The sequence below is a fragment of the Hyperolius riggenbachi genome, chromosome 6, assembly GCF_040937935.1.
Source record: "Hyperolius riggenbachi isolate aHypRig1 chromosome 6, aHypRig1.pri, whole genome shotgun sequence".
Lineage (NCBI taxonomy): Eukaryota > Metazoa > Chordata > Amphibia > Anura > Hyperoliidae > Hyperolius > Hyperolius riggenbachi.
This window is the reverse complement of record NC_090651.1, coordinates 139,344,066-139,369,749: the sequence shown is the minus strand read 5'-3', so window position 1 is coordinate 139,369,749 and position 25,684 is coordinate 139,344,066. Positions and strand designations below refer to the sequence as shown.

Genomic DNA, 25,684 nt, shown 5'->3' with positions numbered 1-25,684 from the left:
TACAGGTGAACAATTGAGGCAGGTGCAGCTGACTTGTGTCAGTCACATCATTGTTATATGAGGTAATTCTCTTAGTTTTTTTTTTGGAGCCCCAGTAATGTTATTAAAGCGCGAATGTCTTTGGAGCTAAAAGAAAGACTTCCTCAGTGTATGGCAAGTAACTCACATCACTTTGCTGCTATTACTTCTGTCAATGATGATGATTCTCTATCTGAAAATGTGGAAACAACTATGGAAGCGTGGAACTGACTTTACTTGGAAACTATGTGGTCATGGTACCAGGGAGTTGAAAGCCTGTAGAAAATAATCTATATATGGAAGCACTGAGGATCTGTGTATTAGGATTCATGGCGTGTGTCTGTGGCAAAGTCAATCACATTCCCTGGCTGGGAGACACAACCTCAACTGCAGTATATAATTAAAATACTAAGTTGTGTTTTCAACTATTTATGGTAATGAATGGAGAGAATGGACACGATCACCTGGCATAGAGTAATTGAATGGAATTGGGTAAGAACTTATTGTATAGGAAAGCTACCACACTGAAAATTGACTTACGCCCCATGACTGAGTAGGCAGAAACATAAACCAAACCCTTCCATGCCATCCTGGTAGAGCTAGTAGCCATGAGGTCACAGAGGAAGTAATGTTATAGGAAACCTATCTTGCTGCTACTAAACTGATTCCGTTGAGGAGGTTTGCCTGTAAAACCCAAACTATACAAATAGCTCTAAAGATGGATCCATCCTAGTCCACAGAAGGATTAAATGAGCGGTAACTAAACATAGAGTAGACTGAAATGGGAGATGTATCTGATCTTTTTGAGTTACTGTTGGCACTATATTTCCTCCTTCCTGCCTCCCTTTAAAGAGAAACTTAAACCCAGGGTTGAATTTCATCCCAATCAGTAGCCGATACACCTTTTCCCATGAGAAATCTTTACCTTTTTGCGAATAGATCATCAGGGAACTATGGATAATATTGTTGTGAAACCGCTCCCACAGTGTGATGTAAGGGCCATGGCCCTAACAGATTCCTGTCTGTGAACCTGCATTGTGGGAAATAACAGCTGCTTCCAACTGCAAAGCAAGCAGTATCTCACTCTGTATATCTGTATATATATATATATATATATATATATATATATATATATATATATATATATATATATTTGTTAGTTGTTAGTGGATGTGTTAATAGATAATTGCAGTGTGTGCCGTTTTTTATTCCTCTCTCTTGTCTGCCAGCAGTAAAGATGATTTGTACTTCTTGGACCGCACACCTATCTTGCTTCGATAGCTGTGCCAGGTCTAGTCCGTGTAGGTAGCACAAACTTGATATAGACCACAAACAAAAGAATGACCAGCCTTGCCGATTCTTAAAAAAGCAGGTTATTTATTCACAAAAAATGTGAACAAAACATAGCCATGACATCCGGACTTCCAGAATGTAACTATAGCTCAGTAGTAATAATAGCTCTTAGCTGCATACAAGTGCATGAAGATCTCCTCAAAGATAGGTTACGCCTTCATTGCAGCCCAATTCTGCTCACAATGGACTGTCGCCGTTTCGAACGGATCAATCTTTGTCAAGTGATATCACTTGACAAAGAACGGTTGATCCATTCGAAACGGCGACAGTCCATTGTGAGCAGAACTGGGCTGCAATTAAGGCGTAACCTATCTTTGAAGAGATCTTTATGCACTTGTATGCTGCTAAGAGCTATTATTACTACTGAGCTATAGTTACATTCTGGAAGTCCGGATGTCATGGCTATGTTTTGTTCACATTGTTTGTGAATAAATAACCTGCTTTTTTAAGAATCGGCAAGTGCTGGTCATTCTTTTGTTTGTGAGCAGTAAAGATGATGACCTGCAGGCTCAAACAACATGATTGAATTACATGGCGAGTAACAATCATTTCTTGATCTATCATCTGTTTTTTAACTTCTCACTTTGCAACCCATTGATTTTATTTCTTTACCTCTACTACTATCTTTTGGTAGAGTTCCACTTTAAAGAGGAACTCCAGTGAAAATAATGTAATAAAAAAGTGCTTCATTTTTACCATAATTATGTATAAATGATTTAGTCAGTGTTTGCTCATTGTAAAATCTTTCCTCTCCCAGATTCACATTCTGACATGTATTACATGGTGACATTGTTACTGTGGGCATGTTATGTAGCTGTTTCTAGCTGTTCTGGCTGTTAGACAGCTCTAAACAGCCATTTCCTGTCTGTAAACCTTGTTACATTGTGGCAGTTTGCCAGGAGTACCGCGGTATTCAGAGCCTCTAGTGGGAGTGGTTTCAGCACAAAATCAGTCACACAGCGCCCCCTGATGGTCTGTTTGTGAAAATCATTCTATTTCTCATGTAAAAGGGGGTATCAGCTACTGATTGGGATAAAGTTCAATTCTTGGTTGGAGTTTCTCTTTAAGTGCTGAGATCTGTGACTCTTCTCTTGATGGAGATGTCTAACAACCAGGTAATATGTTTTGGAGATTACAATATAGTAATAGAAGAATTGTCCAACTAATCCCCCTTCCTGCAACTGTTGGCACTGCAACTAAGTAGGAGGAAACCATTTCTACATTCTTACATTGGGACTAACAGACAGATGGGGCATCTTCGCCCTAGTACCATAACATACACTTTGGCATATTGATATTTCCCCTACTGAACTGTTTTGCTGTAAGAGTAGTCGCTGAACACTCCCAATAGTTATTAGGAATTGAATGGGCATAGTCACCTCCAGCCTAATTTGGAAATGTAACCTTTGTTTGGTTTACATTACTCCCTTCTCCTAACTGTATAGCTTCTCAAGTAAAAAGATTACTCCATATCCACCTTTGGCTCTACCAGTGATTGTACTATTTGCAAGGTCTTCTAAAGCTATAGATAAGGCTGCCTGCAGGCTACCATTGCTCATATCCAGAGGCAGTCCGCTGAAAAAGAAATCAAGCTCTGTGAAGTGGTACAACCCAAAGAGCTAGTTTATATCTATGTTCCCACTGATCAAAATTGAAGGAGTTTTAGCTGCTGGCCCAGCAATAAGAAAAGGGTTGATTCTTTTCAAGGCAAAGGTACTTTAAATATATGGCAATTAAACCGGAAATCCATTATCACAATTAGGGGAACAAAACTACATACTAGGGAATAAGAAAGAATCAGGCATAGTAGTAAAAACTAATCTCTAAAATACTGTGCACTAGTGAACTCTTATAAAGCACTGAATGCATCACAAACTGATAAAAATGACAGTGACATGAAAAGAATTATTTAGAGCAGGGCTGTCCAAGTCATGGACCAACAGACCATTTATTTTGTCTCATCACCAGGGCCTTTAAAGAGGAACTCCAGTGAAAATAATATGATAAAAACATGCTTAATTTTTACAATAATGATGTATAAATTATTTAGTCAGTGTTTGTCCATTGTAAAAAAAATTTCAATCCCAGATTTGCATTCTGACATTTATTACATGGTGACATTTTTACTTTTGGCAGGTGATGTAGCTGCTGCATGCTTTTTTGGCAGTTGGAAACAGCTGTAAACAGCTATTTCCCACAATGCAACAAGGTTCACAGACAGGAAACTGCCAGGAGTACCACGGTCCTCAGAGTTTTTTGTGGGAGGGGTTTCACCACAATATCAATCATACAGCGCCCCCTGATGGTCTGTTTGTGAAAAGGAATAGATTTCTCATGTAAAAGGGGGTATCAGCTACTGACTGGCATACAGTTCAATAATTGGTCGGAATTTCTCTTTAAGTTACAACCCCATACCAGTTGCTTGTTCTAGTAAGCAGAAAGCATGGTAATTGGATGGAGCCCACTAATCCCCTAATTGTTTAAATTATTCCAAAAAGTTAGATATTGGATGGATTCCTCCCATTTGGTGCAAGCCCTCTCCTTTTAATTATCAAGGTCTAGTACACAATAGAAAATCTGCTCCCACCCTTCTAAGCAATCAGTCATTCCAATCACTTTCTGCGTCAGTTGGCCAATTGGCCAAAAACACGATTTGTACAATGGCCCTTCTGACTAATTGTTTATGTCAATCAAATTCCTGTTGGTTCCTGTGTGGATGTACCTGGCAAAAAAATATGTAGGGCCAATCAGTATTTACCATCATGTCTAAGTACAAAATGACTGATGAAACAATAGGTTATGTCTTCAAGCGTTCTGTTGACCTTCCCATTGAGGTGAGGGATCCCTGGGGTGCAGAGCGTCCCGCAAGGGCCGTTGGACTTGTTGCTGCCTACTGCCCATCAGGTTGCACCCACAGGTCACCCTAACAGAGGGTTGGAGAACAGGAGATGCTGCTAAGTGTAGTAGTCCAGAACTTTAAGAGCAAGCCACAGTCAGGTAAACAAGCCAAGGGTCAGGGCAGGCGGCAAACAGTGGAGATTGAAGTCACAAGCCAAGGGTCAGGACAGGCGCCAGACAGCTGAGGTAAGGGTCACAAGTCAAGGGTCAGGGCAGGTGGAGAGCAACAGATAGTCGAGGTCACAGTCCAGGGTCACAACAGGAATCAAACAGGAAATAGTCGCCAAGGTACACTAAAACTGTTAGTCAAGCTGTCAGATCGAGCAGCACTGCAGTTAAGGGCAGAGCTGCTTATATACAGTGGTGTGAAAAACTATTTGCCCCCTTCCTGATTTCTTATTCGTTTGCATGTTTGTCACACTTAAATGTTTCTGCTCATCAAAAACCGTTAACTATTAGTCAAAGGTAACATAATTGAACACAAAATGCAGTTTTAAATGATGGTTTTGATTATTTAGTGAGAAAAAAAAACTCCAAATCTACATGGCCCTGTGTGAAAAAGTGATTGCCCCCCTTGTTAAAAAATAACTTAACTGTGGTTTATCACACCTGAGTTCAATTTCTGTAGTCACCCCCAGGCCTGATTACTGCCACACCTGTTTCAATCAAGAAATCACTTAAATAGGATCTATCTGACACAGAGAAGTAGACCAAAAGCACCTCAAAACCTAGACATCATGCCAAGTTTAAAAGAAACTCAGGAACAAATGAGAACAAAAGTACTGTAATTGAGATCTATCAGTCTGGTAAAGGTTATAAAGCCATTTCTAAAGCTTTGGGACTCCAGCGAACCACAGTGCGAGCCATTATCCACAAATGGCAAAAACATGTAACAGTGATGAACCTTCCCAGGAGTGGCCGGCTGACCAAAATTACCCCAAGAGCGCAGAGAAAACTCATCCGAGAGGCCACAAAAGACCCCAGGACAACACCTAAAGATCTGCAGGCCTTACTTGCCTCAATTAAGGTCAATGTTCACGACTCCACCATAAGAAAGAGACTGGGCAAAAATGGCCTGCATGGCAGATATCCAAGGCGCAAACCACTTTCAAGCAAAAAGAACATTAAGGCTCGTCTCAATTTTGCTAAAAAACATCTTAATGATTGCCAAGACTTTTGGGAAAATACCTTGTGGACCGACGAGACAAAAGTTGAACTTTTTGAAAGGTGCGTGTCCCGTTACATCTGGCGTAGAAGTAACACAGCATTTCAGCAAAAGAACATCATACCAACAGTAAAATATGGTGGTGGTATTGTGATGGTCTGGGGTTGTTTTGCTGCTTCAGGACCTGGAAGGCTTGCTGTGATAGATGGAACCATGAATTCTACTATCTACCAAAAAATCCTGAAGGAGAATGTCCGGCCATCTGTTCGTCAACTCAAGCTGAAGCGATCTTGGGTACTGCAGCAGGACAATGACCCAAAACACACCAGCAAATCCACCTCTGAATGGCTGAAGAAAAACAAAATGAAGACTTTGGAGTGGCCTAGTCAAAGTCCTGACCTGAATCCTATTGAGATGTTGTGGCATGACCTTAAAAAGGCGGTTCATGCTAAAAAACCCTCAAATAAAGCTGAATTACAACAACTCTGCAAAGATGAGTGGGCCAAAATTCCTCCAGAGCGCTGTAAAAGACTCGTTGCAAGTTATCGCAAACGCTTGATTGCAGTTATTGCTGCAAAGGGTGGCCCAACCAGTTATTAGGTTCAGGGGGCAATTTCTTTTTCACACAGGGCCATGTAGGTTTTGAGCTTTTTTTCTCACTAAATAATAAAAACCATTATTTAAAACTGCATTTTGTGTTCAATGATGTTATCTTTGACTAATAGTTAACGGTTTTTGATGAGCAGAAACATTTAAGTGTGACAAACATGCAAAAGAATAAGAAATAAGCAAGGGGGCAAATAGTTTTTCACACCACTGTACTGGTGGGACCCTGGATTTGGTGCCAGAATTAACGCATTACGCATGCGCAGTAAGATGCGTACCGCATTAAGCATGCGCGTGCATAATACTTACTACTAGTGCACGTGCACGTACTGAGTAACGCCGTACGGCGTAATGAACCAGAAGGGACCATAAGACTCAGTGTATTCCCGCGCGCGCGTAAGGACACGGGGAAGCCACCACGGTGAGTATAACACAATAGTTTAACAATAATTTCTGAATGGCCTGCAGCAGAATTCACATCCAGTCATATTGATCCAATTGTTCATTAATCAGGAATGAATATTTACTTGTGTTTACCAGCCCTAAAGGAAGAAAACAATCCATAAACAATCCATATAATTATGTAACACACAGACCTATGTGTCTGCTCAATGCAGATTACAAGGTTCTAGCAAAACCAACTGGTGTTTAATATGTCTTAAGTCATTTGAAACACCAGAGTCGCACCACCTGCATGACATGGCTCTAGCCTTTTACTTAACTGGGGCTAATGCCAGCCCCCTGTAGTTTGTAAGCTGAACGCAAGTTATGCTAACTGCACATGCACTGCCGTCTGTGCGTCCTTCTCAACCATGCTCTCGTCATCCTTGCAGTTCTCGAAAGAATGAACCGCTCATGTGCAAAACTATTGCATGGGCAACAGCAGCGTGATTGAAATGGGCGCGCAGATGGGGACGCATATACAGTCCGTGCAACTTGCGTTCAGGTTGCACATCTTACTGACCCACCGAGGGGAGAACAGAGGGGACCCCGAGGACGTCATGGGACCTCATGAATTACAGGGGCTGGAAGAAGCCCAGGTAAGTAAAAGGCTACAGGTTTAAGCACAGTTCAGGTGTTTTTTAAGTTGCATTATTAAAAGTAAACCTGAGATTAATGAAAAGGAACAATTTATGCATACCTGTGAGCTTCCTCTAGCACCCTTCGGCCTGATCTGTCCCTCATCATCTTCCTCCAGTTCCTTGTTCCTCCACTATGGCTCCCAGTAACTGCAGGAGTCAGGGAATATGCAGTCCGTTGTGCTCCCGTCCCCATCTGCTCAGGGAGCGAGACAAGGGAGCGCTGCAGCCACTGGCCCTAACTGGCCAAAGTTATCGGGAGGACTGCAGATTATCCAGGAGGCGGAAGACAGTGACGAGGGAGCAGTCAGGCCGAAAGGGGGCTGGAGGAAGCCCCAGGTATGTATACATTTTTCTTTTTAATTCATCTCAGTTACACTTTGAGCTAAGCGAGAAGAAAAAAAATGATGCTCTTGAAAAAATGCTGTACATGATTCAGCATTTATCAACTTACAAAAAAACTAAATAGCATAATTTCCTCATTTATATAGGAAAGAATCAAAATAAAAACCAGATTGGAACAGCTTCACAGACCAGTACCTGCTGCTCCCAGAACTCTGTCTCTATCCTCTGGTAGTACTGGTACAGCTCCTACATGGTTAGATGCCAGAAGAAGAACCATATGATAAAGAAGTGCTATTAATAAATGGAGAACTTAAAGCGGAATATAACCCTGCATTTCAACTTTGCTCTAAAACATTATTTACAGTATATTATATGCAACCAGCATTTTTTTTTTTACTAGACCAGCATTGGAAGGGTTACACAGGGCTTTAAAGTCCCTAGAGATTTCTGCAACCGAATCCGAACTTGAGTTAGATACTTTTTGTTTACAAATATGTGTTTATTATGACTCATCTCTCTCACTGAGAAGGAGCTTGGAGGACAGCCAAAGAGATGTATCTATTGATAAACAGTTACACACTAACTAAATAGAATGTAACCATCTGAATGTCTGCACGGAACTTAAAACCTCTGTGTTTAACCCTTCCAATGCTGGTCTAGTAAAAAAAAATGCTTTTTGCATATAATATGCTGTAAATAATGTTTTAGAGCAAAGTTGAAATGCAGGGTTATATTCCGCTTTAAGGAGGAACTGTTCTATTAACTGAAGGAAAGGAGGAAGGGTGCATTCCCACAAAGCAACTTTCTTTCAAGTTCTTTAAATAAATAAATAAATATATATATATATATATATATATATATATATATATATATATACACACACAGTATGTGTATATATATTTACAATAATGGTAGGATTATTATAGCCGCAAGGGAGGGACAAACTATTAAAACCAGTGCTCCAAAGTTTGGGCTTGAGCATTGTAATAGCTGAAATGAGTATTTGCCCCCATATCAACAAGCAAGATTTCAGGCTTCCAGGTGTCTTCACTGTATGCAGATAATGAGCTGAGATTAGGAGCACCATCTGTGAGGGCTCCTTCACACTAGGGGCGTTTTTGCCCTTTTTTCCAGAGCAGGCGATTTTCAAAATCTCCTACAAAACGCTTGTGCAATGAATCTCTATGAGAAGGTTCATATCAGCACGTTGCATCTGTTTTGCGGCCTGCAAAGTGGTTCCTGTACCAATTGTGCTATAATGGAAAGTATAGGAAGAGCGCTAAGAGCACTCAAATCTGCATCATGTCATCTATGCACAGAACCATGCTAATTTTCTCAGTATTCTTTTTTTTTTTTTTTTGGTATATGTGCTGCCAAAGCAAGTACTTGATGTGCATGGGCAGGAAAAACAACAAATTTGACTGGGCTATTGTCATGATCTCTAGTGAGAGATTCCTTAAAGGGATACTGTAGGGGGGTCAGGGGAAAATTAGTTGAACTTACCCGGGGCTTCTAACGGTCCCCCGCAGACATCCTGTGTTGGCGCAGCCACTCACCGATGCTCCGGCCCTGCCTCCGGTTCACTTCTGGAATTTCAGACTTTAAAGTCTGAAAACCACTGCGCCTGCGTTGCCGTGTCCTCGATCCCGCTGATGACATCAAGAGCGCACAGCGCAGGCCCAGTATGGTCTGTGTCTGCGCAGTACACTCCTGGTGACATCAGCGGGAGCAAGGACACGGGCGTGCAGGCAAAGTGGTTTTCTGACTTTAAAGTCAGAAATTCCAGAAGTGAACTGGAGGTGGGGCCGGAGCATCGGTGAGTGGCTGCGCCAACACAGGATGTCTGCGGGGGAAGCCCCAGGTAAGTTCAGCTCATTTTCCCCCGACCCCCCTACAGTATCCCTTTAACTCTTACTCAGGGCCGGTTTAAGGAACAATGGGGCCCCAGGGCAAAATAAACCTGCCCCCCCCCCCCCCAACAGATACCCTGGAACAAAAATCGGCATTAAGGGACCTTTTTTGAAGCTGGTATAGTCAGGGTGTGAAGCCCCAATCGGTCAGAGCTCCACATTCTGGCTACCCCAGCCTGCATGGGGGACAAGGGGTTAAAAAGTTTCAGGAGGGGGGACCCCACATAACTCTAAACATAAAAAAAAAATTGGGAAAATAGGAAAAAATGCCAGGGATCTTCATACAGCCATATTGCGGCTGCATAGCGATTCCTGGCCAAAGCGCTGCGGCTGCGTATGGACCCCCTGGAAACCCCGTCAGGAAATGTATTGCTCTTTCTTTTGATACATGTAAAATTACACTACTGTTAGGTGTGCTACTAAAAGTGACAAGTGCTCAAAAACTATAAGGTCTTTTTGAAAAATTGTTTTTTCCTCTTATTCCCAATGATCTCCTTAACATATGCTGCAAATTTAGGGTTTCTAGCATTTAAGGTGGATTTGCTATTAACCATTAAAGTCGGCGGGTTTTTAAATGTGTATTTTTTTTCCTTTGAAACTTTAAAATCGATTTTATCAAAAACTATAAGGTCGATTTGAAATTTTTTTTCCTCTTGTAGCCACTGGGGGCCCCTACAAGCTCTGGGTCCCTGGGGCAATTGCCCCCTTTGCCTCTAAGGTAGCGCCGGCCCTGCTCTTACTTTCGCATGCCCTCTTGTCATATGTAGGAGACAGTCACCATATTTGTCTATCAGGAAGGTTACTGTATATAGGAGTTTCTCAGAAAAAGCAGTACTTCTGCTAGAGCTATTCTTACTGCCTTGACTTATCAGTAGATTGAGGATTTAAATGACTGAATTTCATTGACCACATATTACAGCAGTGTACTCTATAGGTAGCCATACACTGGTCGATTTGCCATCAGATCGATCAACAGATAGATCCCTCTCTGATTGAATCTGATCAGAGAGGGATCGTATTGCTGCCTTTACTGCAAACAGATTGTGAATCGATTTCAGCACGAAATCGATTCACCGTCTGTGAAGCTGATGCCCCCCCTCCCCCCCCCCCCCCCCCGGCCAGCTATACATTACCCGCTCAGCCGGCGCGAGTCCCCCTTTCTCCGCTGTCTTCTTCTCTGCGCTGGGCTCTGAGTCTGGCTGGCTTCACTGAACTTCCTGTCTGGGGAACAGTAGACGGCGTTCTACTGTTTAAACTTCCTGCTGGGACAGGAAATTCAGTGAAGCCAGCCGGACTCGGAGCCCAGCGCGGAGAAGACAGCGGAGAGAGCGGGGACACACACCAGCGGAACAGGTAATGTATTGCAGCTAGCATCGGTCGTCGGGCATTCGAACGCCGCTATCGACGCACTCCCGACCCGCCGCCGATCAAGCAAAATCTTCCGCATGGATGGATCGACGGGAATGATTGATTTTGGACGGAAATCGATCATTCTGTCAGCATTTGCGCAATGATTTCACAGCAGATTCGATCACAGTGATCGAATCTGCTGTATATGGGCGGGAAAATCGTTAGGTGTATGGGCCCCTTATGGGCTATGAATGCTCTGCCCCAATTGCCTAAATTATTCATTCTGGCTGATACCTTCAATTGACCTTTGGTCACCATCAATCAAAATTCAATTGGACATTTTTTGAGGGAATCAAATGAAGGAGATGAATCTTCAGGGAATTAAATGGCAAATTGATTGAATGTACGAGTATCTTTAGCTCTTGAATAGAAGATCATCCCCACAAAACAAGTTCAGCTTCCTTACTGAGATTCCTGTTTAGTAAGTCTACACCAATTCAGTGAGGAGACCTTGGGCAAGACTCCCTAACACTGCTACTGCCTATAGAGCGTGCCCTAGTGGCTGCAGTTCTGGTGCTTTAAGTCTGCCAGGAGAAAAGCACGGTATAAATGTACTAATACCGACAGCGGTGTTTCCCCGCTCGAATTTACCTTACCGACAGCACTTTTATGAATCGAGGCCTATGTCTTGTCTTGTCATTTAGCTGTTAAACTGGCCTTGCAGAAAGCCATCAATTAGCCAGAACCACTGACAATCAATCAGCAGTAACAATGAAAACATTTGCAGCAATGTTGAAAAACATGTTTCTCCTGAAAAGAAACCAATTAAGTTTAGCTTTAAAATTAGTAACCTGAGTAAAATCTCAGCAGTCAGTTCATGCAAACAGCAACCTGTGTTATACTACAGAAAACACTGCTGGGTGTACTCAGAGAATATGCAGAAGGGTCTCTATCCATGCTGAACTGGAACACTTCAAGTAGAATCGCATGGCCTCTTCGGGGGTTGAACTGGTGTCCACATAACCACAGAGATCTAATCCCCTGAGCTACCAGCTCTGCTCAAATCAGCAGACTGTATTACATCTAACTATGCAATTGACCAACTGTATTACCAATCAGTCTGAGTTACACAATTTGTAGCTTGTGTAACAACTGGGTATGCTATCAGTATGCCTGTGCATTACATCAGCAATCTGAGCAACACAATTAGCAACCTGCGAAATTACATAATTTTGCATTCATATAATCAGCCATTGACACAACACTACATACATTCGGCAACCTGAATTACCCTGGACCATATCAGAGTAGAAGTTGCACACCATAAAGAAATTTGAGGTGCTGGACCAAACGTCCTCAAAGCCAAAAAATCCAAAAGGTCTGCACACTCTGTGAAAGTAACCGTGGTTTATTCACATAACACACCAAATATCCACTCCGGTCACCAACAACTGTTTCGGGGCCACAGTGGGTTCCCTTTGTCAAGGCATTTAACAGAATGGTGCCATTCTGTTATATATTGGAGGCAGGTACTAACAAGCTACCCTTCCCCTCTTGATCACATGTTTCCTTGGTGGGAAACACCTACTGAACTGAGGGTGATAGTTGGGGGAGTGACTTTAGGCTGTATGCAAACTGATTGATCGTGTGTTTCCTTTAGGGGAGGAGCCAACTTTCTCTCATGTATAAGTCGTCATGGAGGAAGAGTGAAAATGGGTCGTGGATGGGTATTCCAGCATTGGACAAAAATGACCGAAAACAAAATGCAAAGACAACAATGGAGAAGCTCAAGAAGACGCACATAAATCTTCCAGACCTTGAGCCAATAGAAAATCTGTGGAACTGAGCTGAAGGTTCAAGTTGCTAAACATCAGCCTCGACTTACTAGGAGAAGATCTGCAAAGAAGAGTTGGCCAAAATCCCTCCAGAGAGATGTGCAAACCTGATGGCGAACTACACACGTGTGGCCTCTGTGATTGCCAACAAGGGTTTTGCGACCAAGTACTGACCTATCTTTTGATAAGGGATCAACCACTTACTGTATTTCACTCATTACAATACACATCAAGCTTGGACTTTGGGGCACTGGGTTTTTGAGGGTTCTCTTGTTATTCTGTCTCTCACCGCTACCATACACCTACCATTACAAACATAGGGCAAATAAGTAAAATCAGCAGAGGATGTTTTACAGCACATGATGATATGCTTTATAGCTTTCACATTTGTCACATTTAATTATCTTACTGGTGTTTTCAGAATGTGGGTGACAAATGGAGTGCCAGCAAGCAACTCACACAAACATGGCGAGAACATACAAACTGCATGTAGATCTCAGCTGAGATTAGCTGCTTTAACTTAACTGTGTAGAAAATATATGACAAATAATAATTATTGTACAAGTAAAGCACAGAACACTTACAAGGCCTACAGATTTTACATTTTAGTGATCCTGTGATGACATTTTTCTTGTGAAGCACCTATCTGTTAGGCTCTGCATCTGCTATGAATTGGTGTGAAGTCATACCACAACCATGTTAATGACAGTGGTTCACAGACAACTTTTATCATCTCATGTGAGTCATAATGACACCTTTCCACACTAAGTAAGCTACACATGAGATGGGAAATAAACAAATGTATACAAATATAGACACACATATCTTCTCACATATTGAATGCCTATAATGTTTTGCACTATTTTTGTACAGTAGATAACCATATGTGCAAATTTGTCAGATCACAACAGATCTGGAAGCAGATTGGTTCTCATGTGTGAAATAAAGGTTTACGAACCTGTATAGGAGTATGTCGGACATTGGCACTTTGCAGTATAGGCCAACATAGGAAAATTTGCTTCCACTAGGTGGCGTTGTGCTGGATTTCAGCTGGAAACAGTGCGACTGATTGCATTTTTTTTTTTGCACCATGCGGTCTCTGGTGACTTTTTGTACATGTGTGTGCGCATTTAGTGAATGCATTCGCATTTTTTTTTTTTAGCAAAGTCTATTTTATCCTTACAACATTAGCAGGTATTTGTAGGAAAATTGGATTGAAAAACACATAGCACCTTGCCTATGCCTTTTTGTTTCTTAATTAACTGACAGTTGCACAAGTAGACCAAACATTGAGCACGTAAGGTGCCTTCCCGACTGGCACGCCTTGGGAAATACAAGTGCTCTTGATGTTTTTTTCTGCACTAGATTTAAATAAAGCTTTTTTGAAACAAAAAAAAAGGAAATGCAAGTGCTGTTGCAACACATGGCACTCGCATTTCTATGCGATTCTACCATGCTGTTGTGATTTCTATTCATTATAATAATTAGAAATCGCAATGTGTTTGCATATTTTTATCGACAACCTTGTGTTGTGATTCCGCTGCGAATCGCAACGCATGGATGAGACATTGCACTGTGTTACTGAAATCGCATCTGAAACTGCGAATGTGGGGAAGGGGCTTATTCAACAGTCCCAAAGCGCTAGTGGGAACAGCATATGGTGATTTTCATTACACTGAGTGTGTCCCTGCCCATCGTGGGTTTATGAAGTCACACCACGTGCAGAAGGAACAGGGCCTAAATAGCCTTTATGAGGAATAAGGAGAGAGATCGAGAGCCCTCTTTAGTGCAATTTATATATTTAAATATACATTTGTTATAGGCCTCTGTACAGAGTAGGCATCTGTTCTTGCTGTTTACAGGACTTAAAGCCTGGTACACACCTTCAATTTTGATTGGCCAATCACTAACTCTGTTGATACTCATAGTAAATGGAGGTGGGAAGATTGGCCAATCAAAATGGTAGGTGTGTAACAATTGCAACATTTGTATAGCGCTTTTCTCCTGACTCAAAGCACCTGAGAGGCAGTCACTAGAGGCACAATCAGTAAGCAGTAGCAGTGTTATGGAATCTTGCCCAAGAACTCCTTTCTGGCTTAGTTAATAAGAACACAGATTTGAACCCAGGTCTCCTATGTCAGAGGCGGAGCCCTTAACCATTACACTATACAGCCACTACCAGGCCTTAGATTTCCTGTCATTGCAGAAGCTGGTTTACACTGGTTTAGAACGCGAGATCTTAAAATGATAATTGCTTTAACATAATATCCTGCTTATATGCAGGTTTCTGCCAAAATCTGTATAAGCCTCTAAATTCTGTCACAATAAATAAAATCGAGTAACTTGGCTGACCATGTAAGGAAAGATGTAAGAAAATTGGTTAAATCTTTACTAACTGATCTTGTCACCCCAAATTAGCCTCCTAGCTACAGATTAATGTGTTGTAATTAAATAGCAAACTCAAATTTATAGGGGCAAAAGATTGCAAGAATGTCTGCTGACATGTGAACAGCATTTAGCCTTACAGCATGTTGTCACTGGCAGCTGAGATGGGAAACACTGTATCAGTGCACGTCATGAGAAACTGGGCAGACATGTATTCCCCAAGAAAGGGGGGCATACGGGGCTCCAGACATTTTTATAGTATTCTCATTTTTTTTTTTACAATCCTGGGAACTGCATGTAGCAGGAGAGTAACTGAGGTCATTCAGCTGAGTTCTGCTTCTCTGTAATATATAGTGTGCTGTACAAGTTCAATGAGCATAGTCTCTCTTTAGTGCTTGGTAACACTCCTGCATTGCACTGCAATGCAGTTGGCCAGGTGCTTCACAAAAGCATGTACACAGATTATACAGAGGCTTTCCTCTACTGAGGTAAGAATCCATTTAAGGTAATTTACACATTTGGGTTCAAAAGGCTAAGAGTAGTAAAAGCATCATGCTAAAAAAAAAAAATTTGGAAACTGTTAGCAGTGTTGTCCTGCAAGAGTCGGTACTAGCTCCAGCTCTCTTCAGTTTAAAGAGAACCTGAACTGAAAAGTAAGTCAAAATTAACATACACAAGTCTTTCTTACCTCCTGTGTAGTCCCCTCATCAATCTCTTTCTCCTCTCCTGCATCCTGTTTGTCCACAGTGATCAATAGAATTCTCCGTCCTCCATATTGAAAATGGTCATTACCCCATAACAGCTTCCAGGTCAGCACACTGTTAAACTGTAATATCGCCCACTTGAGCCATAGGGAAACATGGACATTACCTTGCACATAACTGACAGCAGCTGATATATAACTCACAGCAACTGGTATACTTCAGTTCTGACAAAATATTGGCCTCAATTCACTAAGCTTATCTCCTGTCTTTAATAATGATTCTAGAGTTATCCCCATGGTGATAAGGGATGTAGTATTCAGGAAACATTTTACCTCAGGCAAACCTAACGTTAACTCTTCAATCCTTAAAATAACTCCAGAATTCTAAAGTTAAAGACAGGCTGTTAATTAACTGCATGTGAAAATAACTACAGAGGAGGTAACTTAACTACAGAGGAGGTAATTTAAAGTGAACCTCCGCACTAAAAATCTACTCAGCAGAACTGAAAAGGCTTGGTTTTTCTTTAACAGTTTCACAGCATCAGAACTTTGTTTTTCTTACCAAAGCATCATTTTTAGCTGCATTTTTAGCTAAGCTCCACCCATCAAAGAAAACTGCCCGGGCTTTTTTCCCCCTGATGCTGTGCAAAGCATGATGGGATTTCCTATGTTGTTCACGTTGCCTAGCAACTGGGAGGGGTGATCAGCACACAGGACAGTTGGAACTGTGTCTCGTGCTCCCTGTCACCTCCTTTCAACCAAAAAGATGGCTGCCCTCATGAAATCAAACATTTGCCCGTTCCTTTAAAACAGGGTGGGTAAGAGATTATATTACCTATCTATTTTAATTAACATAACTAATGTAACTTAATGACAGTATGTTTGTTTAGGCCGAAGTAAGGAATGAAGAGATAAGATAACCCTCTCTCACTCTGTGCTGTGGCAAGTTTTCTCTTGCCTTATTATCTCCAGCATGATCTTAGTGAATTGAGGCCAATCTCAGAACTGGAAGGGATCACTGTAAGAAAAAAAATGGTGAGCTTCTGAGAGGAACTGACGGTGAGAAAAGTATGTAATATTCACTTGCAGTTACATCATGTGTTTATTTTAAATCATTTTTCTCAGTTCAGGTTCCCTTTAAAGTGGACTTGAGCTCTTTGCACAGGACAGAAGGAAAAAATAGAGAAATCCTCCTTGCATGTATTTAGATAGTTTAGCCTGTTTAATTACCCCTCATTTAAGTTTAATCACAAGTTGTTATTTGATCTCTTCCCTGGGTCACCTGACTGCCACGGCTGAGATGGCAGATAAGCTTATTTGAAACCACAGGCTGTTAACAACATGCAGAAAGTAGAAACACTGCAGATTTATTATAGGATTTGTATCAGCTGTAACAAAGACATTTTTTGTGTGTAACGGTTATTGTGCTGTTGTGTATCTTTTAGAGCAGAGAGGAGTTCTGAGTTCAGGTCCGCTTTATTTGATAATAATCTAGTGGATGGAATAGAGAGAAATTATGCCGTCATCTTCGTAGAGGATAAAAAATATTTAATGTGGATAAATGTAAGGTCGTGGCAAAAAGAAGACTTAGAGGTAATCAACTGTATAATACATCCAAGGGGAATATTAAAGCTTGGCAAATGAGCTTTTCACCCCCCTAGGGGGGTCTATGGCTAAAGGAGGGCATGAACTACACATGGAGGAAAGGAGATTTTGCCACCTGTTTAGAAAGGGGCACTTTCTAGAAAGAGTGGTGGAGACGTGATATATTTTGGACAATTCTGTACATACACATAAAAGGGGCTTGTATGCTTTTCTGTCTGGAAGTCACAGACAGGTATGATTTCTAGGTATCTTTTCTCTGGGAAAAACATACCTCAGTTTCTGCCGTTGAGGCTTTTCTTTCCTCTGAATGAAGGTGTACTGAGACTCAAGAGTTTGAACTTAAAGGAGGCATTTTTTTTCAAGCTAGATACCCATTTCATTATGTAACTATGGCAAGTACAACATGTAGCCATGTCTCTCTCCCATAGCAATTGGTGAGTGGAAAGGTAAGTGGCAGTCATGCCCCCTCCCACAAGTAAAAATAGCAGGGAAGTTGAGTGGCAGTATGTGGCAATGCTCTCTTCTACAAGGCACAACATTGATTGTCAGAACCCTGTGTGACGATTGTGACAAATGCTAAAGCCTGAAACTCAGATCACTCCAAAGCTCAACACACACCATACAATCTTGGTTGTACAGATTTACCAAATCTATGTGGTATAAGGGCCAACAGATTGAAAATACCTTGAATGGTTGATTGGATAAGCTCTTATACTACATTAAAGTGGTAAGATTGAACGACCAGGATTGTAAGTTTTATCAGACACAAGAAGCTATGATGTCCTTTCTCTAGCTTGTATACAAGTTATTTTAAACATAAAACGAAAATGTATCTCCTGGGAGAAAACTTAGGATAAAAAGTGAATTGCGTCATTAAAGAGTCATTAAACCATATGAATGCCTGTCACCCTTTATAATTTGCTTTCACTATCATTTTATAAAGAGACACTGAAGCGAAAACAAAAAAAAATGTAAATAATGAATTGGTTGTATAGTACGAGTACTTACTAGAACATTAGTAGCAAATAAATATTCTCATATTTTTATTTTCAGTTATATAGTTTTTTTATAACATTGCATCATTCTCTAATATTTGCAGTTTACACACTACTCAGCACTCTAAATGATTTTACAGAGCAGCCTACTGAACTTTTGAACCCTTCTCTGCAGAAGAAAAAACAATACTGTGACAAACACTTGAGATAACAAGCTTCAGAAGAGAGCTTTCTGCGACTTTGAAAGTTGTGGAGCTCAATGGCTCTTTTGCATAGATAACAACTGGAGTTTCTTAACTCTTCCTGTACTAGAAACAATATTATACTTATGTCTCTGCTCCTAATGTTTTATTTCTTAACTGTACTACACATACAAATCATTATATCATAAGTTTATTTTCGCTTCAGTGTCTCTTTAACTTAGCACCAATATAATAGAATAGTTCCCCACAAAAAGCTTAGAGAATGTACAGTAATAAGCAAACTTTTGTTGCAGACCACCAGCTACATTAAAGGCCAACTAAAGCGAGAGGGATATGGGGGCTGCCATATTTATTTCCTTTTAAGCAATACCAGTTACCTGGCAGCCCTGCTTAGTCTGACCCTCTGCCTCGAATACCTTTTTAGCCATAGACCCTGAACAAGCATGCAGCAGATCAGGTGTTTCTGAAATTATTGTTAGATCTGACAAGATTAGCTGCATGCTTGTTTCTGATGTTATTCAGCCACTACTGCGGCCAAATAGACCAGCAGGGCTGCCAGGCAATTGGTATAGTTTAAAAGGAAATAAATATGGCAGCTTCCATATTCTTCTCACTTCAGTCGTCCTTTACCAGTATTCCAAGAAGGTAAAGAAGGGCTGGCACTCTGAGGAATGTAACTCGCTGAGGGGTAGTGAGTGGACAATGATGGTGGATATTTCCTGGTTACAACAGTCACTGGTTCCAGCATAACACATAGGGCTTGATTCACAAAGCCGTGCAAACTGTTTAGCACTGTTTAGCGCGCGCAAAAGTCAGCGAACGGCACTTCACGTGCTAACTGTTTAGCACACTTGTGCTAAACAGTTTGCACGGCTTTGTGAATCAAGCCCTATGTGCTCACCATATGGCATGTAAGGCAGAGGATGTGGATATACAAAGCAGAGCAAAAGGGAGCACCAAACTATAGAAAGTGAGTTTTTATTCTATGCATTTCAAAAAGTCTCCATACCAGTGCAATAGAAGAACCAGGAGCAGGGGCGTAGCAATAGGGGTTGCAGAGGTAGCAACCGCATCGGGGCCCTTGGGCCAAAGGGGCCCCGAAGGGCCCTTCCTCAACTACAGTATTAGCTCTCTATTAGTCTTGTGCTGGTTATAATCACTTCTATAGATGCTTTGAATAGTAACAAACTGTTCCCCATCCCCTTCTTGCACCTCTGTCACTGTAGTTGCCATTGGCAGGTTTTGGTGCACCGTAGCAATTGTTATGTATAGAGTGCTTGGGGGGGGCCCCATTGTAAAACCTGCATCGGGGCCCACAGCTCCTTAGCTATGCCACTAACCAGGAGCTACCAGGCAGGTGGGGGGCTACAGGAACGGCGTTGAACAGCTGTTTGATGCTAAACATGTACTGTGCTGCCTACTGGTAAACTCTCACTCATCTAAAGCTGCATACAAACTTAGTAGGAGGCTGGCAGGGGCCCCCGACATCCTCCCCCCCCCCCCCCCCCCCCCCCCGATGCATTGGCGGTAGATCCGGTTGAGGGCATTATTCTTTCCCTCTTTCCACCTGCTCCATCATGCACTGCTCCATCGGCCTTCCTCACCCCTACATAGGAACAAAATGTGATTCTAGCCTACAGGCCAGCAACATGTCTGTACTGGGCTTGGCCAGAACAGTCGCCCGATGGATCGCTTCCTGATCTCTGTCGGGCAACATCCATTGCATTAGTGCACACGGCTTTAGTTATTGGTAGACTGTAACCTCCTATGAGGACAGGGATTCATGTGGTTGACTCCATGCTTTCTATTATGCGCTAAGCAAAAATGTCACTGCCATCAGTTTAATAAAACAAACATATACTAAATCTCATTTAGCTTTGACCGAGTAGCCACAGCATATCTGCTAAGACTACGAGAAGAAAATATGCAAAGTTCAGAGAGTGCTTGATTCAGAAATAAGGCTCATTATTACACTATCAAGTAAAATTGTAAAGTTCAGAGTGCGATAATGTAACCGCAAACAAAACAGAAAAATGATGGAATATGGTTTCATTCATATCAGAAGAACCCAAACTGAATAGGTCAGAACGTTACAACATAATTATGTACTGCAGCATCTGATTTCAGTTATACGGTTGTAACAAGGAAATAGTAAACCAAACAGATCCTGATAAAAACCATTTCCAGCACAAAATCTGATCAGAATTATATCATGCAAAGCAATGTTTTCCAAACTTCTACCCAGGTCCCACTAACAACGTTTGTTCCATAACTGCCCCCCACATGCAGACAAGCACTGCAAAAAGACATCCATCCAATGTGAAGTGTCACGTTAATTGCCATCTGAAGAGACATGTAACATGAGGAGAATAACACGTGTGCATAAAGTCCCAATCCTACATTGAACCTGTGTTCCATTTTTTCTTTCTTTCTTTGCAGTCACACTTGAGCTGGCCTGTAGTGTAACTCTCATTGATAATTAATTACATGCCAAAAATCACTTACATGGCAGAGACACACTTCCAAAGCCTCATACACACTGCAAGGATGTTCTCCCGCCTAGAGGTTAGGGATGGACGGCATGCAGTATGCGATGGAGCCGCTACCAGCAAGGTGGGGTGAAAAGGAGAACCATGTGCTCGGAGGTCATCTGACATCATTAAAGATCCGGTATATCAGATCTTTAGGTGACCACGGGGGCTTCCGTGCAAACACAGATTCTCACGTGAGGTGACCAAGTTCAATCCAGTATCATGTGTACATAGCTTAAGTGCAGAGAACCGATTTAAAAAAAGATCAAGAGTTCAAGAATGGAGCTATAAAACTGTTGTGATTCACTTGCGGCAATAAAAACTTTAACCCTTGTCAATCCTACATTGAACTATGTCTGACATTGGCCTTTTCATCCATAGGTCCAATATCGGACATACTCCAACATAGTAAAACTGGCTGCTACTAGAAGGCGATATAACTGGATAAAATCCAGCACAGTGTCATCCTCTACACATCAAAGTGATGGACAAAGTCTGATGCTCTGATCGACGCTGGCATCACCCTCCACTGCTGCACTGCATAATATAAATATTACACGGGAGCATTTGGTCTTTCTGTAGGGCTACCAATGCCGAATCTGTGCCGGCATGGTGCCCTCCTATGTGGAACAAACACTATGATCCCCTCCAACACCACACAGTATCAGAGTTAAGCTGGCATGAGTGTCAGGGGGTGGAGCTATAATGCACAAGCTGGTCCCGTCCCCTCCCACTGATGCCAAGGTACAGACTCTCCAACACACTATAGCTAGCTAATACTGAAATATGGGGCTGAAATAAAGTTTTCCCTCATTGGAGATACAGGCTGTCATGAAGCTTTTGTTTTTCCAGGGACAGTTAGTAAAGGACATTCATGCTGAGATGACACAAACACTGGGGAAGAAGTGTCCTTCCTACAGCACAGTCAAAATCTGGATATCTTGTTTCAACAATGGGCATTTCACAGTTGAAGATGAACCCCACAGTGGGCGCATCCCAACCTCAACTGACCCAGCATGTCCATGAGCTGATTATTGAGGGCCAGAAAATATCCACAAAAAGGTAGCCCAGATACTGGACATCTCATAAGAGTGTGTTGAGTTCATTATCACCACTATCCTAGACATCTGCAAGCTTTTAGCAAAGTACAGAAGGTGCCAAAATGTTTAAACAATGATCAGAAAAAGGACATACTTAACCACTTGAGGACCACAGTCTTTTCGCCCCTTAAAGAGGAGCTGTTAGGTATAAGGTCTCAGAGAAAATAAACACATATATCAGTAGCTAAAGATTGGCTGTACTTACATTACATATGCATTTCACTGTCCACGTTTGGATTTCACAGAATTTGTATATAGTATATGCAGAGATAGATGCTCCTGACAGCTCATGGCAGGCTCCATGTTTTTTCTGTCAAATGTGTCGTCATGTCCTGACTGCTTCCTGATCACAGAAAAGCTTGTACTTGAACACAGTGTGCAGTGAATATGAATGAGCCATGTGGCTAGGAACAATAGCTGACTCCTGCAGTGTACTCTGCCCGGAGATTTATCAGTGCTACGCGCTGGACTGATTACAAGCTGCTGTAACGTCTCATTAGCAGCCGAGGGGAGGGCCCCAGAATGCTTTGCAGTATAGTATGCGGCTTGCGTCCTCTTAGGTTTTAACAGCCTTGCTGATAAGAACACATCAAAGGTAACTGAGATTTTTATCTTCACTAATGGCTTTTGGGCTTCCTTCTAAACTGTTTAACACAGGAGAATAGAGGTTTAAATTAGCTTCTGCAGCCTGACAGTTACTCTTTAACCACCCCGGCGTTCTGATTAAATCGCCAGGGTGGCTGCGGGAGGGTTTTTTTTAAATAAAAAAAAAACTATTTCATGCAGCCAACTGAAAGTTGGCTGCATGAAAGCCCACTAGAGGGCGCTCCGGAGGCGTTCTTCCGATCGCCTCCGGCGGCCAGAAGTAACACGGAAGGCCGCAATAAGCGGCCTTCCGTGTTTCGCTTACCTCGTCGCCATGGCGACGAGCGGAGTGACGTCAGCCGCCTCCGATCCAGCCCTTAGCGCTGGCCGTAACGCTGGGCTCGGGCGGCTGGGGGGACCCTCTTTCGCCGCTGCACGCTGCAGCGGCGATCAGGCAGCACACGCGGCTGGCAAAGTGCCGGCTGCGTGTGCTGCTTTTTATTTGGTGAAAATCGGCCCAGCAGGGCCTGAGCGGCAGCCTCTGGCGGTGTTGGACGAGCTGAGCTCGTCCAGACCGCTCAGCTGGTTAAGGACCAGAGCCTTTTTTTCCATTCAGACGACTGCAGCTTTCACGGTTTATTGCTCGGTCATACAACCTACCACCTAAATGAATTTTACCTCCTTTTCTTGTCACTAATACAGCTATCTTTTGGTGTTATTTGATTGCTGCTGCGAGTTTTACTTTTTATAATATTCATAAAAAAAGACATGAATTTTGTCAAAAAAATATTTTTTTTTTACTTTCTGTACTGACATTTTTCAAATAAAGTAAAATTTCTGTATACATGCAGCACGAAAAATGTGGACAAACATGTTTTTGATTAAAAAAAACCCATTCAGTCTATATTTATTGGATTGGGTAAAAGTTATAGCGTTTACAAACTATGGTGCAAAAAGTGAATTTTCCCATTTTCAAGCATCTCTGACTTTTCTGAGCACCTGTCATGTTTCATGAGGGGCTAAAATTCCAGGATAGTATAGATACCCCCCAAATGATCCCATTTTGGAAAGAAGACATCCCAAAGTATTCAGTGAGAGGCATGGTGAGTTCATACAAGATTTTATTTTTTGTTAGCGGAAAATTACACTTTGTGACCAAAAAAAAAAAAAGTGTCCATTTCTCCTAACTTGCAACAAAAAAAAATGAAATCTGCCACGGACTCGCTATGCTCCCCTCTGAATACCTTGAAGTGTCTACTTTCCAAAATGGGGTCATTTGTGGGGTGTGTTCACTGTCCTGGCATTTTGGGGGGTGCCTAATTGTAAGCACCCCTGTAAAGCCTAAAGATGCTCATTGGACTTTGGGCCCCTTAGCGCAGTTAGGCTGCAAAAAAAGTGCCACACATGTGGTATTGCCGTACTCATAGTATAATGTGTTTTGGGGTGTATTTTTACAAATACCCATGCTGGGTGGGAGAAATATCTCCGTAAATGACAATTTTTTGATTTTGTTTACACACAATTGTCCATTTAGAGAGATATTTCTCCCACTCAGCATAGGAACCCCACAAGTGACCCCATTTTAAAAGAAGACACCCCAAGGTATTCCGTTAGGAGTATGGTGAGTTCATAGAAGATTTTATTTTTTGTCACAAGTTAGCGGAAAATGACACTTTGTGAAAAAAAAAACAATTAAAATCAATTTCCGCTAACTTGTGACAAAAAAAAAAAATCTTCTATGAACTCACCATACTCCTAACGGAATACCTTGGGGTGTCTTCTTTCTAAAATGGGGTCATTTGTGGGGTTCCTATACTGCTCTGGCATTTTAGGGGCCCTAAACCGTGAGGAGTAGTCTTGAAACCAAATGTCGCAAAATGACCCGTGAAATCCTAAAGGTACTCATTGGACTTTGGGCCCCTTAGCGCAGTTAGGGTGCAAAAAAGTGCAACACATGTGGTATCGCCGTACTCAGGAGAAGTAGTATAATGGGTTTTGTGGTGTATTTTTACACATACCCATGCTGAGTGGGAGAAATATCTCTGTAAATGGACAATTGTGTGTAAAAAAAAATCAAAAAATTGTCATTTACGGAGATATTTCTCCCACCCAGCATGGGTATGTGTAAAAATACACCACAAAACACATTATACTACTTCTCCTGAGTACGGCGATACCACATGTGTGACACTTTTTTGCAGCCTAGATGCGCTAAGGGGCCCAACGTCCTATTCACAGGTCATTTTGAGGCATTTGTTTTCTAGACTACTCCTCACGGTTTAGGGCCCCTAAAATGCCAGGGCAGTATAGGAACCCCACAAGTGACCCCATTTTAGAAAGAAGACACCCCAAAGTATTCTGTTAGGTGTATGGTGAGTTCATAGAAGATTTTATTTTTTGTCACAAGTTAGTGAAAAATGACACTTGGTGAAAAAACAATAAACATCAATTTCCGCTAACTTTTGACAAAAAAATAAAATCTTCTATGAACTCGTCATACACCTAACAGAATACCTTGGGGTGTCTTTTTTCTAAAATGGGGTCACTTGTGGGGTTCCTATACTGCCCTGGCATTTTAGGGGCCCTAAACCGTGAGGAGTAGTCTAGAAAACAAATGCCTCAAAATGACCTGTGAATAGGACGTTGGGCCCCTTAGCGCATCTAGGCTGCAAAAAAGTGTCACACATGTGGTATCGCCGTACTCAGGAGAAGTAGTATAATGTGTTTTGTGGTGTATTTTTACACATACCCATGCTGGGTGGGAGAAATATCTCCGTAAATGACAATTTTTTGACGGCCCTAAACCGTGAGTAGTCTGGAAACCAAATTTCTCAAAATGACTGTTCAGGGGTATAAGCATCTGCAAATTTTGATGACAGGTGGTCTATGAGGGGGCAAATTTTGTGGAACCAGTCATAAGCAGGGTGGCCTCTTACATGACAGGTTGTATTGGGCCTGATCTGATGGATAGGAGTGCTAGGGGGGTGACAGGAGGTGTTTGATGGGTGTCTCAGGGGG

General features: G+C 41.9%; 1 protein-coding gene and 1 long non-coding RNA gene across 3 annotated transcripts in view; one reads left to right on the top strand and one right to left on the bottom strand.

Moving 5' to 3' along the window:
• LOC137521145 (uncharacterized) overlaps nucleotides 1–12,606 on the top strand; it is a 38,694-nt gene extending 26,088 nt beyond the window's left edge. Inside the window, exon 3 of the long non-coding RNA XR_011022060.1 lies at nucleotides 12,385–12,606. This is a non-coding gene — a long non-coding RNA (uncharacterized lncRNA). The remainder of the gene's footprint in view (nucleotides 1–12,384) is intronic.
• Nucleotides 1–25,684, bottom strand: part of LOC137521144 (glyoxal reductase-like) — a 219,118-nt gene that overhangs the window by 122,194 nt on the left and 71,240 nt on the right. The window lies entirely within an intron of this gene.